The 19,449-nt window shown below is 41.1% G+C and overlaps 1 protein-coding gene across 1 annotated transcript in view; it reads right to left on the bottom strand.

The window, feature by feature from the left end:
• Positions 1-7,939, bottom strand: part of LOC111875210 (neuronal PAS domain-containing protein 2) — a 459,290-nt gene extending 451,351 nt beyond the window's left edge. The window contains exon 1 of the mRNA XM_023871270.2: positions 7,721-7,939. The gene's annotated coding sequence lies outside the window, so the exon portion shown is untranslated. The remainder of the gene's footprint in view (positions 1-7,720) is intronic.
• Positions 7,940-19,449: the final 11,510 nt, after the last annotated feature.

The raw sequence follows: 19,449 nt of genomic DNA, 5'->3' as shown, positions 1-19,449 counted from the left end.
GCCAGCATACACGTGTATCTGTGAAACTGGATTCTCGAATTACGCAGCAACGAAACCAAAATGCAGAAACAGGCCAAACGCGGCGCCAGATCTCAGAATTCAACTTCCCAACATAAAGGCAGACACGGTCGTGACCTAATTTAAATTGTCGTTCCGGTATTTAACTGTAGAGAATGAGAAACATGACTAAACCGGGATCTCCACGATAATCAATAGAATCACTGACCATTCTACCGTGATATCCGATGAGCATAACAATAAGACAGAGTACAGCGTACTTGGTTGAGGCACTTTGCTACAAACCCGAAGGTCGCGGGTTGAAGTGCCGATGAGGTCATTGGAATTGTTTCAATTGACCTAATCCTTCCAGCCGCATTATGGCCCTGGGGTCGACTCAGCATCTAACAGAAATGAGTACCAGGAATATTCTTGGGGGTAAAGGGCGCCAGGCGCGTAGGCCTGACAACCTTGCCGCCATCTATGAGCCGATTATCTAGAATATGTGGGAACCTCAACATCTCACAACCCTATGGGCCTCCATGGCCTGTTACAGGGATGCCTTTACTTTTTTTTTAACATAAGGCATGAAATAAGCTCATTTCACGATCGCAAAATGAAAGTAAAATAAATACCGTATTACTTCGAATATAAGACGTATATTTTATACATTTTCTCCAGTTCAAAAATTGAGATGCGGCTTAAATTCGAGGCAGTCTTATACTCTAAATAATATGATATTAATGTACAAAGTAAAAACGAAAACTGAACAGGCGATTTATGAAAATACGGTCATGGTACAGCTCAAGATACCGTTAACCAGGACGATTAAAAAACTTACATGTGACCTGTAACTTGCACTTTTGAAAAATCAGAAACATTCAACGTAAAAACTCTGAAATATGGCAAGAAAGGTTTCATTTCACGGGCACTGTCAAGTGCATCATTAAGAACAAATTATCCAACAGAATCGTTTAATTAACTAGCATAACTAGTCTAAAAAAAACATAAAAAATAGTAAATTACGTTTACCGGAGTGATAATGTAATGACGCATTCAACGAACTATTGGCAGTGTTATTTAGTAAAAATCGAAAGTCATGCTTCTCATGTTGAAAACCTTGGACGGCAGATTCAACAATTGGTGAACAGTATACAACTGCCATCTCTGTTCCATCACGCCAACTAAGACGAGCCACATAGGTCCCCTACAGTACTCTACATTTGAGCTTCTCACGGGAAGTGAATACGTTGAATACGGTCCTCGTGGGATGTGGCAGATAGGTATGAACTGATCGGAGAAATCTGCTGCATGTTTCTTGCTTTATGTAACAACGCTTTATCAAGTGTACAAGTTGTGGAACTACGACTGTGTCTGTAAACTGAGAAGGATGTTGGAAGAAGTGACCGTGAATCATTTTAATTAATCATAATGACACTTGCCTAAAGCTACAAAATTCTCATTCTCGGGCCGAAATTCAAACCTGGGAAATATATATGAACCACTGCATATCTACCTTTCGTCCGTCCTGTAAAGACAGCCGGGATATGATATTATCGTTACAGTGAAGGATAACATTTAACGGACGATGCTTCGACTCCACTCTTGCGAGAAGATAGACTGCAGGTGTTTCCGAAAGAATTACCGAAAGGGCGTCATACTTTGCACACTTCGGCTAATAAGAGGGCGATTTAATCAGGCAAGATGAGGTAGGCGGTACATGTAGCACGTATGGTAGCGATGCGGGTTACAACACCTAGCCGTAGATCGAAGGGTAACTTATAGAAACGAGATCAGAGAAAGCAGACCAAGGTACTTTTCCAAATTTTTTATTATTATTCTTAGTGGGGTGAAACTGAATGCACTTGGTATTGCGGCCACTACTGGCCTGTTGTACCAGCCCGATGATAGATGATGATTGGGGAGCAATTGGTGGAATAAAATTGGTAGGGGAAACCGAAGTACTCGGAGAAAAGGTGCCCCGGAGCCACTATGTCCACCACAAATCCACACGCGACCAAAGCCGGCCTCGAACGCGGGCTTCCCACCGCGGCGGCCCGGGTTCGATCCCGGGTCTGGTCAAGTGGGATTTGTGGTGGACAAAGTGGTGCTGGGGCAGGTTTTCTCCGAGTACTTCGGTTTCCTCTGCCAATCTTCATTCCACCAGTTGCTCCACAATCACCCTCACCTATCATCTGGGGCTGGTACAATAGGCCAGAAGTGGCCGCAGTACAAAGGACTTAGTCCCACCCCACTAGCAATAAAAAAACTTCCTGGGGCGCCCTCTCTGACGAGAGGACGGGTCTGTCTTTTGTATATGCTTCTGGCCCTTTCCAGCGCAGTCTTTCTCGGGTCCGAGTCCCAATTTTACTGTCTCAGATTTGAGACTTCCCTTCTCGTGGCCTACTACGACTCGCAGGTGGGGGGTTTTAATCCGGTGACACGTCCTCGTTATATAGTCCCGGCACGGACCGCACAGAAAAGCCTCTTTCATTATTGCGTGTTCTCTCGTTGCGGCGGAAACGTGTTCACAGAGCTGTTCCCTAGCTATTGTACTGTCACCTGTTTACACAGCTGTTACGTGGAAATGGGCCCACATGACACATTATGAGAGTATACGAGATATTTAAACCCTATGCATGAAACGGAACATCGGTCATGAAATTACACGTAAATCAAGAACACACAGGCTTCTGGCAATATGGTATGGAGCCTCCGGATTTCATGGCAAACTGAACAACCATCCTATCAAGTTCTCAATGAGCCCTGCATTAAAGAATTGGTTCAGTAAATTTTTTAAAGAAGACACTGAACCAATGATGTGGAAGTCCATATCCGAATACAATTCGTCGTAGCATAAATACTGAGTGTTGTTACAGGCATGTACAACGCGCCGTACAAACACAGTTTTTGCTAATACTCTAACAGCGAAAGAAAATCAAGACAGCTGTATGTTTTATCTCTCATGCGTAGTACAGACACATGTTTAAACGTGATCATGTCGCGTTATGAACAATGTTAGCTGTCAAAGATTACAAGATGACACACAGTTCAACTTCCGAGTATGGTGATGTATTTGCAAACAGTGTATAGAAGTCTAGAAGCTGCATGAAAGACATTTCAATTTCTAACACAACAACGTGCCATTTTCACAGAATAATAAATTAATTCTTGGCTAGAATTTCGATCGAGAAATTGAAATTAAATATAATCTTGCTATTTGTTACAAACTGGTCTCCATATCATGATTCTAACCATGTTCAATACCTACCTAACCTAAATAATTTGCGCATTAAATTCCTTACAATTCCTTTTTACACAGTGAAAATACTACTCTGATGTCTAATTTAATACTTGTGGTGGGGAGATATTTTCACTTGATCTGGATTAAAACGTTTGGCTTGAAACTCATAACCAGAGTCAGATTTGCTTTACGACCGGCGGTTTACCGCCAATCAGTTCGTCTTGGCGACACTTGAAACCCACGACCAGAATTTCTATTTTCAAACTGAACACTTGCGGCTATAGTCCTTATGTAACATCATCTCTGACGGGAGGATCGTTCTGTCGTTTGCAATTGCTGCTGGTCCTCGCCAGCGCAGTCATTCTTACGACCGAGTCCAGCGGGACTCATGACCACATTTTACTGCCTCAGATTCGAGACTCCCTCAATCTCGGGGAGCCAGGTCCCCATATTTAAATCACCCAGGAACAGGGTGACCCGGTTATACCCCCAGGCACTGGGTTCCTCTTTTCGTCGTCTCCTACGATTCGCAGGGCTACGGTGGAGGTATTCTACCCCGCCTCCAAACGGGGTAGCTTGAAACTCATATAAATAACATGTAGATATAAATTCAGTTCCTACATGACAGAAACCATTGCATCTACACTGCAAAGACCTACTGGTTACTACTCTCTAGTAAAATAATCACTGCTTAGTCTAAAAATTGTACAAAAACTACAAACAAATTCTGTGGGAAATATTAGCGGTTTCACATGTAGCACATAAGTATTTTTTTATTGCTAGTGGGGTGCGACTAAGTCCCTTGTACTGCGGCCACTTCTGGCCTATTGTACCAGCCCCAGATGATAGGTGAGGGTGATTGTGGAGCAATTGGTGGAATGAAGATTGGCAGGGAAAACCGAAGTACTCGGAGAAAACCTGCCCCAGCGCCACTTTGTCCACCACAAATCCCACCTGACCAGACCCGGGATGGAACCCGGGCCGCCGGGGTGGGAAGCCATCGACTAACCGCTTCAGCTATGGCGCGGCCTTAGCACATAAGTAACCAACGTGTTTTAAAAGAGTTACTCTATGCACTACATACTCGTGAAGCACGGGAACAAGAACAAACGTTTCAGAACAAATACTTATGCACTTTCATCGAAAGTAACTAAAAATCTTTCAATTCAGACAGTCCTAAGTTATGTTCTATTCTCTTCTCCACCACTAAACGGGTATGCGCGGTGACAGCGCTCCTGACTTGTGTAGTCGGAAGGTGTTCAGTTCGAATCTCGGCAAGGACATCGCCTATCCTGATTACGGGTGTTCGTGGCTTTGCTCAGCCCCCCAGGCAAGTGGCGGGACGGTGCCTCGACTAGACCACTACCGCCTCCTTCCAAATCAGCATTCATCTATCATCCATCCATTCAACGCTATATAATCTACGTACTGAGAGCTTCGTTACATACCCAAAAATAATATTTTCAGGTCTGCTGTGACACTCCTCATCCCTTTCAAGCTCACAATGGCCAACAGCGCTTGAAGCAGTTTATCACACATAACAGCACAGGTGAAACTGAACACTTTCAGCATTTGCCTGCTTGAGAACATCTGCATACTTTCTGACGTCCTTGCCACATGTTTATGATTCTCGTGCCATCACTCAAGGACAATTTAAACCCTACTAAAATATTCAAAAAGAAAGTAACACACACAGAGATAGGAAATGACGTTTTTCCTACACTCATAAGGCTGAATGATACATTAAATTTTAAGGCTTTTGTTCCCAATGTGGCACAGAAGGGATATGCCTGGCTCTAATTGCTGCAAGCCATGTTTCAAAGTCAATTCTGAGTTTTTGTAAAAAATCCAAGCATTAATATTATAAGCTAATGTTGTACTTGAAATCTGGAAATTATAACTTTAGAATTTACATCTACTGTAGGAATTACTATGGAGGTAGATGCTGCACTGTGTGTCACCCAGTTACTTCAGCAGACAACATTAAAAACAGTTCATTCCTTAAACTGTAAGATACGCTTTGCAATCAGTCCACAGAATAAGACTGGAATTTATGTTTCTGGTCTTGGACCTACTAATTCTTGCACAAATGGACTTCATTACAAAACAGTTACCCACAATATGACCTCGCAGTACAAGCCCTATAAACTGCGTTACAATATCGGCAGTGTATAATAAGACAAGATTACAAGATGTATTGCACTTCTGAGTATGCATGCTTTCTAAATGCATTATCTGTGGTTTTCCCACCTTACTACACTTTCATTCTTTTCATGCAGATACCAGCGTACTGTTGAGAAGCTAATCATCTTACAAAATTATAAGTTATTTTCACTAGTACTTCGCTATATATCATTATGCCAAAAATTATTACAAATATACAAGAACATCTAGAAACAGAAAGTATGATAAAAATGGTTAGACAGTACAAAGGAAACTGGAAGGAGCATGCAGAACAGATGACCCCCGAACATTTACCAACACAGGCATATTACATATCACATGTCCTAGACCAACCAAGGAAGAGAAGGAAGGAACAGTTCAATTAGCCTCAGAATTTATCATAAATTGGATAACTTAACGACATCTAAATTTTGCAGAAGGAGTAGAACTGATAAAGCTTCTATTCATAAATCACAGTACTAAACCAATACAGACCAATGCAATATACTCTGCTCTGGATTTCATGGAGGAATATCATGAACTCCTTTGGTTTAGCGCAACTGATCTAACAAACTAACTACACCCACATCACTGTTCATATTTCCTGTACGTCCCACTCCTTTGCCAAGAAGCTTCTAATGATGAATGATGCAATGATATTCCATCAGTTCAATTTTAATTTTATCTGATGCAGTGAACAATAAAAGGTTAAGCTGTCCACGTAACAGGCTGTAAAGGCCTATAGAGTTGTAAGACGTAAAGGTTCCCAAATTTCCTCTACAGAATTGGCTCACAGATGGTGGTGAGGTTGTCAGCCTTATGTCAATTGAAAAATCCAGTGACCTCATCAGGAATTGAACCCGCAACCTTCCGGCTCGTAACGTAGTGCCTCAACCAACTACGCTATCATGTGTCCCCAGTGAACAATTCCACATATACTACACACACGTAATGCTTACTATACCTTAATTTACAAATTCTCAGTAGTGAACTCCAACAATTCTAATGCTCGCAAGTTTTTAACAAGAGGCCCAGCAAGAAAAAAACAGTGCTCACAAAATACACCAGACAAACTACAAACATATGCAACTGATAGGCACACAATATTGTTGGGAACCAAACAGTGAAAGCCAGCAGCAACTCCACAAATACTGTGTCTGATAAGAGACACAGAAAATGTTCTGTTTTAATTTAATGGATATAAAGAACTGGCTATCAGCATTACCATGACGCAATGGTTGACAGTGTGGCTGAAGATCAGTAAGGGTGCCTTACTACTCTAAGAAGCAGCAGAAGGGGCAGAATAAGAACACTGTGGTAATGCTGATGGACTGTATTGCATACTCAAAATACTGGTGATTCATTCTATTTCAATTTCCATGGACTTCAGATATCCAGAAGTCAGTTTCATAGAACCAAGCTGACTGTTTCTCCTTGTTGGCAAAGACTCAGTAATGCAATTTAATGCCTGCCTGCTTTTGGCCTGATGAAGCAGTCACACAGTAGCACTAGAGAGGACGACATAATAAGGCCTTGCTAAAGTATTAAGTCAAAAATAAACTTGATGCAGTGCATAACAAGTTAGTAGAGAGAATTTACTTGCTCTATGTCACAGTTCCAATGTTATGAAAATGGTAAAATATGCAGACAACACCTGTTAATCGTGCCACATGGAACCGACATAGTTTAACATAATAAAGTGGAGTAAACTCTTATTTGGTATCCAAGCATCTGGAATTCTCATCCACTCAGCAAAAATTTCAAGGTGAAGATTCAAAAAGAAATCAGCAATGCAAGTGTTCACCAGTCACTAGCAACGCGACCCTCGTATTAGTGAAGGAACAAATGTGCCACAGGTTTTTGGTAAAACTTCGTGCAGATAAAATGCATATTGTATAACTTATTAAAACTCGAATATAAAATAACAAAGGCAACGCAGCAATATAAATGTCAACATTCATACATTTAGGGTTCAGTTCTAAACATTTCCCTCCAAATCAAATTGTGGTAACTGAGTTCGTGCTCACACCTGCATAATCCACGTGGGATTGCGTCTATTATAAACTCAACTGCATGCACAAACTCCCTTGTAATGCCACATACATTTTTAAATTGGGATGTTTGTAAATAATTTCATGAATGACAGAGGCAAGAATATATAAACAAATAAGGCAACTCATCTGTGGCACAGAATGGCTTGACGTGTTTACTACTGCATCAGACTTATATCAAACAATACAGAATCCAACCAGATATGTATTATCTGACCTTGCCACGCCTCTGACTACCATGAAAACAACCCTTCTTGTAGCCTACCTGCTCAGTCTTGCACGATGCGCTCAGGCTATTTCTTGACAGTCAGTCTTTTGTTGCAGTCTTCTCGTGAGGCACATGAGGCCGTGACGTGTGCAGACTGCACGTCACAAGTCTTAACTCGTCATTATACACTCTTAAAACATACGTAAACACTTGCCACCAGATTACATATTCAGTCTTCTAATTTCTCAAGTGTCTACTTACTACGGCCATGTTTGCTTGCCAGTACCATGGCCACCGATCTTCGCGCCCTCTTGTGGGTGCAGGAAGAAATAGTTGAACGCGGGAAACGCAAAGGTACCCCAAAAAACAGCAACAATAACAACATGAACGCTCGAAAAGCACAATTCTCCTTATACTTAGAAACAAACCGTAAGTTTTACAGTAGGCATGGAACTAACGTTCATTCTTCCCCATATAATTGGAATTAAACAGAGGTGAGGATCATTTACTTTGCACTTAATGAAGAGCCTAACGCAACACAGAGTCAGGAAACTAGCCCAAGACCTCTAGCCCCCAAGAAATCATACTACTGAGTTTTCGCGCCTCCGCCAAATAATTAATGAAATATCTAAGTGTAATCCTTGGCCGCGCCATAGCTCAAGCGGTTAGTCGCTGGCTTCCCAACGCGGCGGCCCGGGTTTGATTTCGGGTCTGGTCAAGTAGAATTTGTGGTGGACAAAGTGGCGCTGGGGTAGGTTTTCCCCGAGTACTTCGGTTTCCTCTGCCAATCTTCCTTCCACCAAATTTGCCATCATCATAATCACCAGGGGCAGATAAAATAGGCCAATCAGTGGCCGACGTGCCAAGTGGACCCAGTTGGATTCCACCCCCCAATAAGCGAATTAAGTGTAAAAGCCGCAGGTTCAAAACCCCAAATACCAAAGCATGCTTTTTGTTAGCTTGTTTATTTGGATTATTTCACGACGCTATTATTATCTAGATTATACAGTGTCGAATGTTAGTACGAATGAAGAAATGTGCATTCGAGGGGGTATGAAAGGAAGTAGTCGAGGTCTGATTTGCCCGGAGAGACTGAGAAAACCGATGAAAATCTTGGGCATGATATCCGATGTCCCGACAGAGAATCGAATACAGCAAATTACGAATTGAAGCCTGGAGCGCTACCGTTGCAGTAGCCTGCTCAGTGTTAAAACGTGCTACCTGATTCATCCTCAACCAGTTCCATCCTCTTCCTTTCATCAGAAAAGTATAACCCTCAGATTCTCATAACCAATTAACTCAAGGCCGCGCCATCTCAAGCGGTTAGTCGCTGGCTTCCCGCCGCGACGGACCTGGTTCGATCCCCGGTCTGGTCAAGTGAAATTTGTGGTGGACAAAGTGGCGCTGGGGCAGATTTTCTCCGAGTACTTCGGTTTCCCCTGCCAATCTTCATTCCACCAATTGCTCCACAATCACCCTCACCTATCATCTGGGGCTGGTACAATAGGCCAGAAGTGGCCGCAGTACAAGGGACTTAGTCCCATCCCACTAGCAATAACAAAAACAACTCCAAGATAAATATCTGGAAACTTTTCTTCAGCTTCGCCAACTGATTTCGTAATAAACGCAGATATTCCGTACACCATAGTGCTCTCTTTATCAACTTGGAGACAGCAATTGTTCGCAACTTAATGAAGAAACAGGAAATAATAATTATGGGCCAACCGCGATACAGACATAGTTGCACTTATGGAAATGGCCGTGTAAATCGAAGTATTTATTTTCATAGGAATTGAGTACCTGACCGAATATTTCAATAGAAATTTTGATATTCCTGGATATTTAAAAGTAAAATTAAAAAAAAATTAAGCTATCCCTGTACCAGGCCGTGAAGGCCCATAGGGTTGTGAGACGTTGAGGGTCCCATATTATCTAGACAATCAGCTCAAAGATAGCGGTAAGGTTGTCAGCCTTACCCGCCGGCCGCGCTTCACTCCACAGGAAAATTATTAATTAATTCCTGGTATTCATTTCTGTTAGAGTCTGAGTGAACCCAAGGGCCATAGTGTGGCTGGAAGGATTAGGTAAAGTGAAAAAAATCTTCCACTCTCTTATGTGAATTTCGAATCTAAATTAGAGATTTGCCTAGCAATTTCGTAACTATGTTCTGTCTCTCCGCAAGTAAACTCCTTAACAAACTGAACCATTTTTATGAAAATTTACATGGTAGATAAACATCAAATTTTATAAGCCAGTTACAAGATATTAAAATGTTATTTTACTTTTAAAATAACATTTTAATATTTTTTTCGGGCATTTAATAATATAACTATGTAATGAGATAACTGGTTTATAAAACTTTATGTTTACCTATCATGTAAATTTGCATAAAAATAGGTCAGTTTGTTAAGGAGTTTACTTGCGGAGAGACAGAACCTAGTCACGAAATTGCTAGGCGAATCTCTAACTTAGATTCGAAATTCACATAAGAGAGTGTAAGAGGTTTTTCTGCTTTCCCGCAAAATTTACTTTCGAGCCTACTAATGGATTTCAGTCATGTTTTGCATTTTTCGACATTAAATATTGCCAGGTGAAGTTCATTTTGATCTACGTTTTCTCAATGTACCTCTTTTTTTTCCCCCTAGGGAGCTTAAACCTCATTTCTCAAAAACGACTCAACACATAAAACAATTTATAAATAAGATAAAATACAGATTTATTGGAGCCAACATTTATCTGAGACATTATGATATGAAATTTATATTTAACGAAATGCCAAAAATATCCGTCTCAGATCAGTGCAATTAATCGCAATAGTCGATTTAGTTTCTGCAATAAGTGAGCATAAAAGGCAGTTAGATACGAAAAATTCTATAGGACACATTCCCAAACTCTGTGTTTACCACGAGAATATATTGTTCTAGTCTTTTCTCGTTCTTTGACCGTTTTGTGTATCACAGCGAGTTGGGGAATCACAGCTAGAACAGAGATCGCCGTGTACACCCGGCAACTTCTCCGACACTACTGTCATGCGTGTAGGCTACACATGGTCTATCAGGATTACTTCGGGTGCAATGTAGTAACATATTACGAAGAAGTCAGTCCAGTGAAGATTTCTTACCAGGTATTAGAAAAACTCGTACACAGCTAGTTTTGCTCTAACAGTAATCTCACGAAATGTGCAATTATAACTGTAAATATTCAAGTAATGTTCCTACTGCAATAAAAAAGATTAAGGTATCCCTGTAACAGGCCGTGAAGGCCCATAGGGTTGTGAGACATTGAGGGTCCCACATTATCTGGACAATCGGTTCATAGATGGCGGTAAGGTTGTCAGCCTTACGCGCCGGCCGCGCTTTACTCCCCAGGAAAATTATTTAATTAATTCCTGGTACTCATTTCTGTTAGAGGCTGAGTGAACCCCAGGGCCATAGTACGGCTGGAAGGATTATGTCAATTAAAATATACAATGACCTCAACGGGAATTGAACCCACGACCTTTCGGCTTGTAGCATAGCCCATCAACCAAGTACAATAAGGTTCATAAAAATGATAACTGTACATGTCGGATGAAATCATACTTCATACGCAGCTCAATCTTTATACAAAAGTGTATTTAGACATAAGCACTGACAGAACGGGTTCAAGCCTAAATGTCTGCAGAAAAAAAGGAATGTTTCTAATAACCTTAGATGAAAACAGATTAAATTTTTGTAAGATCTGAGATGTTCACGGCGGTGACTGTGAAGAATGCCGTATTCTGGGATGTGGCACCGTGTATATCTGGTTCTAACCGACGTTTCGGAGGATCGTATCGCCTCCATCTTCAGGGTTGAAAAATTCTGGAGCGAGGAATCAACGTGACTGACCTAGCTGGTTCTTCGATCACGGATTTTCTGTCCTAAAGCTGGAGACGATATGTTCCTCCAAAACGTGGGTTGAAACCAAGATCCACACGACGCCACATCCAAGAAGAAGTCATTCTTTAGGCTAAATTCTTATTTTTCAGTAACGCAAAGATTCTATATTGTACGACAGTGACCCTCACCGAAGTCGCCATCTTTGTAACTGTTGGTCTATTTAGACTGTAGTGCCACACGTTTAGGTTAAAGCCACGACTTGGACAAGAGAGTCAGAAATAAATTTTTATGCAACAAGAATGAAAAATTGTATGCCGCCCCAGGGGACTCTTGTTTTCGTCTGTGCTGTTGCGCAGGCCCTAAATATTGGTATATATAAAGTATTTGTACCACTGTCCATCAGCAGCCATGACTTAATTCTGGAAGTATAGATGAGCCTTTCTTAAATGGAGGTTAGTGGATGGCGTCACGCTCCGTTCGGTCTGACTCCGGGGAAAGAGCCAAAAGTGGATTTTGAAGAGGAAGCTAGCTGGGTCCCCGGATCGTCTGGACGTTGTGGTAAAGAGAAAAATCTCCGCCTCCGCCGAGAATTGAACGGCATATCTCCGGTCCTCTAACACATTGCCTAGTTACTATGCTGACTGAGCTTGCAGGAACACATTAAACTTATGGTAGAAGGTAATTATGTGATATCGCCAAAGAGGCAACGTTAATAAGTCAAGTAAGGCCACCAGATCTTTTCTTGGGTGATATAATAAGTAAAAGTAAATAAATATAATGTATTAATAAACTTCAATTCTGTTTTGTACTATTTCCTTCTTGCATAAGCTGCGAGCCGTGCTGAACCACGTGACGTCATGATTTCCAGCCATACTTTCCATGCTACCCCTTATCGTTTTCCTAAAGCTTACCCCCTCCTCCTCTACCCCTATACCACGTGGTTTTCTCCTTCTTCCAAATATTCTCCTCAACACCCTGTTCTCAAACACCCTCAGTCTATGTTCCTCCCTTAATGTCAAAGACCAAGTTTCACGCCCATACAGAGCCACAGGCAAAATTATAGTTTTGTATATTCTAATTTTTATGTTTTTGGACAACAGACGAGAAGACAAAAGTTTCTGGACTGAATGGTAGCAAGCATTATCCGAATTCAATTTCCTCTTAATTTCCTCCTGAATCAGGTTTCGGTCTATTATGTGGACCTTAATGCTATCTATATTTAACGTGAGTTATCTTTTTGTCTGAATGACATGTAAGCTTTCAGCCACAATTATTTATTGCCAAGAGCACCAAATAATCCTCGACTATAGCGAGTTGTATTTTGACATGTTCTAACAGTCCTCTCCTATTTCTTTTGCGTGAATATTCTCACAGCAACAAAATTTCCATTCTGTATGGGACTTCTTTACATTCCTGTAACTAGCCAACTTACATGCTGAAAAGTTGTAGCAGGAAATGAATAATGTATGAAAGAGGGGTAATCACGTTTTCGAAATAAGTTAATTGCAGGATTTGAAGTTCTCACAGCGTGGGTATAAAGAGTTCCATCTTCTGGAACGTAACGCCATGTAGTCTATTGAAAGTTAACCGACGTTTCGGTGGAACATTTCGCCTCCACATTGAGGGTTGAAAATATGCCAAACAAGTAGCTAACATGATGCAACTAGCATGCAGAAGCTCTGCTCAGGAGTTTTGATTGTAAACAAGAACAAGTGAGCTAACTTGTGCTCTGTTTTGGGATTATAAATCTAATATAATTTAATATGACATTAACAACAGAAAATCTGTAAAAGTAGAAGTGCTAAATATAGAAAAGTAGGTTTTAATATTTCAAGAAGGAATTCCTTGTTCATGACTTGCGGATGTGCATATATTATAATAATAATAATAATTAGTAGTNTTCTATAATTTCTGTCTGAAAATTGTGCTGCGGCCTATACACGCACGCGGCCTATACATGCGTAAATACAATATTGTGTTTCCATTAAAATAGTTGGATATAATTTTAAATTTTTCCAGCGTGTTTATATTTATAATTGTTGATATTGAAATAATATTGTAACATGCTACCTTACGGTCGTCGCTGCACAACGACAACAATAGGAAGTTAACAGCCTACAATGAGTCTCCACGGTTACGACGAATACACGGGGAGTTCCCACAGCGACAGCGCAATGACAGTGGGCCGTTGCCTGGGGCAAACAAACGCGTTTCCTAGGAGATGAAAGGTAACGAATTGTTCGAAGCGTTGCATGACAACAGAAGGTTCATTGCATAGCAACCGCCGAGGTTATAAAAGCCCAGCTTCGACAAGAGACAGCCCCCGTGTGGAGGCCACCGTGGCCCTGCGAGTTGTAGGAGGCGACGAAAAGGGAAGTCTCAAATCTGAGACAGTAAAATATGGTCGGGAGTCCGAAGAGACTCGGATCCGAGAAAGACTGCGCTGGAAAGGACCAGCAACATTTACAAAGGACAGACCCGTCCTCTCGTCAGAGAGGGCGCCCCACAGAAACAAGACCGTAACTGTCGAGGAGCAATAAATATCTGGTCATGAGCCCCAGGGGGGTGCTCGACACCAAGACTTACTGACTGACAGGCCGTCAGTCGCTATGTGACTTTGACTTTGAAGGGAAGTCTCAATTCTGAGGCAGTAGAATATGTTTTCGAGTCTCAAGGGACTCAGGCCCGAGAAAGACTACTCTGGGAAGACCCAGTAGCATGTAAAAAAGACAGACCCGTCCTCTCGTCAGAGAGGGCGCCCCACAGAAGCAAGACCTTAACTGTCAAACGGTAATAATTAATATCTGGTCATGAGCCCCAGATGGGGCTCGACACCAAGACTCACTGACTGACTGACTGACCATCAGTCGCAATGACTTTGACTTTGACTTGAGACAGTTAGTTGAAATATAGCAGCCGCAGGAGTAACAGTGAAGAATAGAAGACTTCACCGAGATCAGTGGTACAAGAAGTAATTATAACAGTGAAATAGTGGATAATAATTATACTCGTGAGTGTGTAAACACGTGTGTTCACTAAAGATTCTCTAAATCGGAGACCCACCTATTTGTCGCGTGACATACACAACACGTGACAATATTTTGTATAGAATTTGTAAGTCATCTCGTCATCTATCTTCATACCAAATTGCAATAATTTTCTATACATCATTCCGGGAGGGAAGTGGAGTTAGTTTCTTTCGCGCCTAAAAAGTTCGCGAGACCTCAATGTTGTTATAACAGACTGTAGAGAATTGACAAATTACGCGGCCTTGGTACTGTCCCGGCAATCTCTTGGAATGTGTGAACACATCCACGGAGGCTCCACTTCAGTCCCTGATCCTAGCTAACTGCTGAATGCAAGTCTGACTTTCGGTCGCTCTGCCAAATGTTTGGCTGTGACATTTCACTTATGGGGCTGAGCCATGAAAGAAACCGGTCAGTACAGCTGGTCCCGTGACCTTCGCCCAGCAGAGTGTTATAAACGGGATGCGAATCTGAAATGTCATTGTCAAATAGACACAGCATTTTAAGTTCTTTGATTGTAGAACTCGGTATTTTATATACTGCAAAATCCAACTTGCACTAATTGTTTGCCCAACTAAAGAGAAATTCCGTAAAAAAACTAATGATGTTCGCTTTCCCTCAAGTGTTAAAGCCTTCTAAGGGTAAGAGCAGGAAATGTACATTAATAATTGATGCAATTAGTTATCTCTCTATTCCTATCACTTTCGTTGCTGTAAATTTCCAGTCAAATCTTTCAGATTAAAATTGCAAGGTTTCGTCTTGGCGCCATGTTTATAATTTTAATATCTAGTCTCATACAGAATTCTGACTATGTTTATGATCTCTTACCGCACGACTTTCTTTTTCCTTCTTGGCTGAAATCTTTCGTTACTTATCGCTATCAAACGGAAAGCAGAACACAGATTTTCCTATTTTTAAGGACCACATTCTGTTGCGTATAAATAATAACAGCGCAACAATACTTTATTCTTTATTTATTTATATAGCACACACTACATATTTCGACATTAAATTGATCATCTTCAGGTGCTGCAAGTTTCTCACATAACATTACCAAACTGTAACGCTAACATTTCCATTTTTTATAAATGGTTCGTACAAGTTACTTTCTATTCAATTCACAAACTAGACAATTCTAGACTAGATATTGGTTAAAATTATCAATAAAATACAGTAAAATAAGAATAGAACTAGTATATGTGATAAACTCGTGTATACAACAAGAGGCTAAACCTAATTAACAATTAAATATTTAAAAAATGATTTTAAAAATGTTATAAGCTGCGAGTTTGTTACTGCAGTAGACCACGAAGAGGCTTCGTCAAATTTCTTCTACGGTTTGCTACATTGGCTTGCCATGTTAGTATCATAATGTTACCATTTTCCTAGAGAATAGATCCAACCTATTTCATGTTTTCGGGAGCCAATGGTTAATGTGTGCTGCTTATTTTATGCGGTTCATTGCGCTGCGTGGTTCATACTACATGAAGATGACCCGTTTGAGGTCGAAATATTTAGTGCTTGCTATATAAATAAATAAATAATAAAATATTGTCGCGTTGACGGTAAAAATTATATATGACACAGATTTCGGGATAACAGAAGGGAGCCTTCCAGAACATTTCCCTATTCTCAAACATCTCTTACCACAAAGAAGTAGTGTCATTGCTTCTCCCACCTGAACTAGTCTGCTCTTAGTTAGGGGTAAGAAATGTAAATATCGTATCATTACCTTGTGCAAGGGTTCAGCTCGTTAGCCCTTGTGTTCTCAAACATCAAGCTATCTCTTCTTTGGTCTCCCTGGATTACATTTCCTATCGGTTGAAAATATAAAATTTTCTTGGGAGAATTTTCTGACGGCATCCTCTGTGGATGTTCTAGCCACTTCTTCTTTCGTCTACGTATTTGTTTGTTCAGTTTGATTTGTTTCCTTCTGGTCCGTCACAATAACAATTACAAATTATAAATCACTCCGTCCAATGTGATCTGTAAGTTTTTTACTACATAAAAAATTAACACCCTTACATGTTTTGGTCTCTGTGGACCATCTTCAGAGGGCAAATATCACTACAAATAGTAAACCACCATCACATAATTTGTTTACACGTAAAGTACGTACACTTATATGTTACAGTAATTCATTATTTATTCTGTTTAGTTAGTTGTTTTTGACTTAGCTTTGCAGCATTACTTGTCCCTTTTAAACTTAGGTTCAGTTGTTCAGTTTCAGCACTCCTAGCTGTTACCATATTCTGTCGCTCACCTGCAACGTACTGCAGAAACCGTATCTCCGCTGCTTCTGTTTAAATGAGACAGGTGAGGTAATTTCTAGACGCATGATTTTTATGCAGCGTTTAATGGAATTCCGCCAGTTGGTTCGTGAAGAATCGGTGAGGATGGCACTCAAATCCACACACATACCGACATCCCAACACGATGCCTCAATAAGCCTTCGTTTTTTAATAACTTTCAGCCTTATGCTAAATCGTTAGAAGAAGCCCTATTTTGCCTACCTCCTCTCCTCAAGGAAGAATGTACAGTAGTTTCATATAATCATCTCACCGTCTGCAAGCTTCTCTGCGTGTCCACCATTTCAGATTCTGTACCAGCTGACCAATCTCCACGAAGCCTGGTAAGCAATTTATGTTATTCAGAGCTAACCAAAGCTTACTTTTCGACATTGAAGATGGAGGCAATATGCCCCTCCGAAAGTTCAGTACACATCCGTCGGACTTCATGAAGCTACATTCCACAGGAGAGAACCTTTCTTATTTTCTATGTTCTACAACCCGTAAAAAGAACAGGACGAACACACAAACTTGTGAGATACTGGTAAAGTTGTCCCTGTGCTTAACTAATTAAGCACTACGCCACGAAGGCGTATGGGGAGGTGGACGTATGGATCCACATTTTCTTGACCTAGGCACTAGCTGGAGGTGAGTGGTCAGCTTCACGCCCTGGCCGTCTTACCCCCGGGAAAGGAGTTAACGCTACCCATTGAACAGGAAGAACTCGTACTCCGACCCCTCGTTCGTCCAGCCCATAGCGAGTCATCATACCGACAGAGCCATCGCGGCTCCTTGTGAGGTAGGAGTGATATTAAGGTAAAGGTAAAGCCATCCCTGTAACAGGCCGTGGAGGCCCATAGGGTTGTGAGACGATGAGGCTGCCACATTTTCTCTAGACAGTCGGCTCATAGAGGGCGNCCACGAAGGCGTATGGGGAGGTGGACGTATGGATCCACATTTTCTTGACCTAGGCACTAGCTGGAGGTGAGTGGTCAGCTTCACGCCCTGGCCGTCTTACCCCCGGGAAAGGAGTTAACGCTACCCATTGAACAGGAAGAACTCGTACTCCGACCCCTCGTTCGTCCAGCCCATAGCGAGTCATCATACCGACAGAGCCATCGCGGCTCCTTGTGAGGTAGGAGTGATATTAAGGTAAAGGTAAAGCCATCCCTGTAACAGGCCGTGGAGGCCCATAGGGTTGTGAGACGATGAGGCTGCCACATTTTCTCTAGACAGTCGGTTCATAGATGGCAGTAAGTTTGTCAGCCTTACGCGCTGATCGCCCTTTACCCCCCCCCAGGAAGATTCCTGGTACTCATTTCTGTCAGAGGCTGAGTCGACCCCAGGGCCATAGTGCCGCTGAAAGGATCAGGTCAATTGAAAAAAATGCAATGACCTCATCAGGACTTGAACCCATGACCTTCCGGCTTGTAGCAAGTGCCTCAACCAACTACGCTACCGCGTGTTTTTACAATGGTCATTACTAATAACAATAACTAGGTAGATATAAACGACATTAGTGATATTTATTCTAGAGACCTAAGTTATTGTATGGTATAACAAGTTGTGTGATGAGGTATGATCTTCAAGAAATATTAAATTTGTTAATGTAATTATCCGTTCTTTCTTCTTCGCTTTTTTGTGTAGTATGTAGAACAACAGAATGGCGGGTGCATGACATATTTGTATATATATATATATATATATATATATATGTCAGTTTGATGGCGGTAAGTAATAACCCACGGGAGTTCAGCTTTTGATATTTCATATGGAGATAGATTATAAAAGTACCTACGAATTTTGCCTGAAATATTGTTCTTACATCAACAACTAAAAATACAAAATTTCAGGTTTATCAAACTGAATTATCGTAGACAAGCACTGCTCTATATTTATAATAAGTTCCCCCTAACATACTACACTAAGGCTAATATTAGTAGAAATAGTAATTTTTAACATAGGCCTAAATACAGTTGCAATCGGTGAAGGGTTTCGCTAGAATAAGAAGTGAAGCTGTTACCATCTTTGGGTGGATCCAGAATTTTATTCCAAGAGCTAAATTGTGCTTTTTTTGTTGAATTATAAATTTTCATTAACGTTAAATTATAACCTAACAATGCAAGATCTGTAGAACTGGAACTGTACCCAATAGGAAAGAGGCCTTCTTTGATTGCTTGCTTTGCCTCAAAGTCGGCCCTCTCATTCATTAATTTCAACTCCACAGTGTCCGGGATCCAGTAAAATTGGATTTTTTTTTCCCCTTCTTGATTCCAGTCTCTCTACTTGATCTTTAAGCATATGTGTAATGGGTGATGTGTTGCTTATTGTAGAGGAGTTACTAATGCGTTTAAAGACGCTTGCCGGGTCCGAGAAAATGATGAAGTTCTATCGTGTAGTTATTTTTTTTTTTGAGATATAAGAATTTGGCGTCGGGCTGGTGGGCCCATTCTGCCAATTACAAGCTTAAGTTAGAATTTGTAACATGCTTACAAACAGGTTCAGAGTTAAAGCATATTTACATTGAGTTTACAAGTAGGTTTAATATGAAACAGGTTTATAGCATGCTGATGAGTAGGTCTAAACTGAAATACGTGGCTAAGTGAAGGCAG

Source organism: Cryptotermes secundus, unplaced genomic scaffold (assembly GCF_002891405.2).
Source record: "Cryptotermes secundus unplaced genomic scaffold, Csec_1.0 scaffold1564, whole genome shotgun sequence".
Classification (NCBI taxonomy): Eukaryota; Metazoa; Arthropoda; class Insecta; order Blattodea; family Kalotermitidae; genus Cryptotermes; species Cryptotermes secundus.
This window is presented reverse-complemented; position numbering and strand designations above follow the sequence as displayed.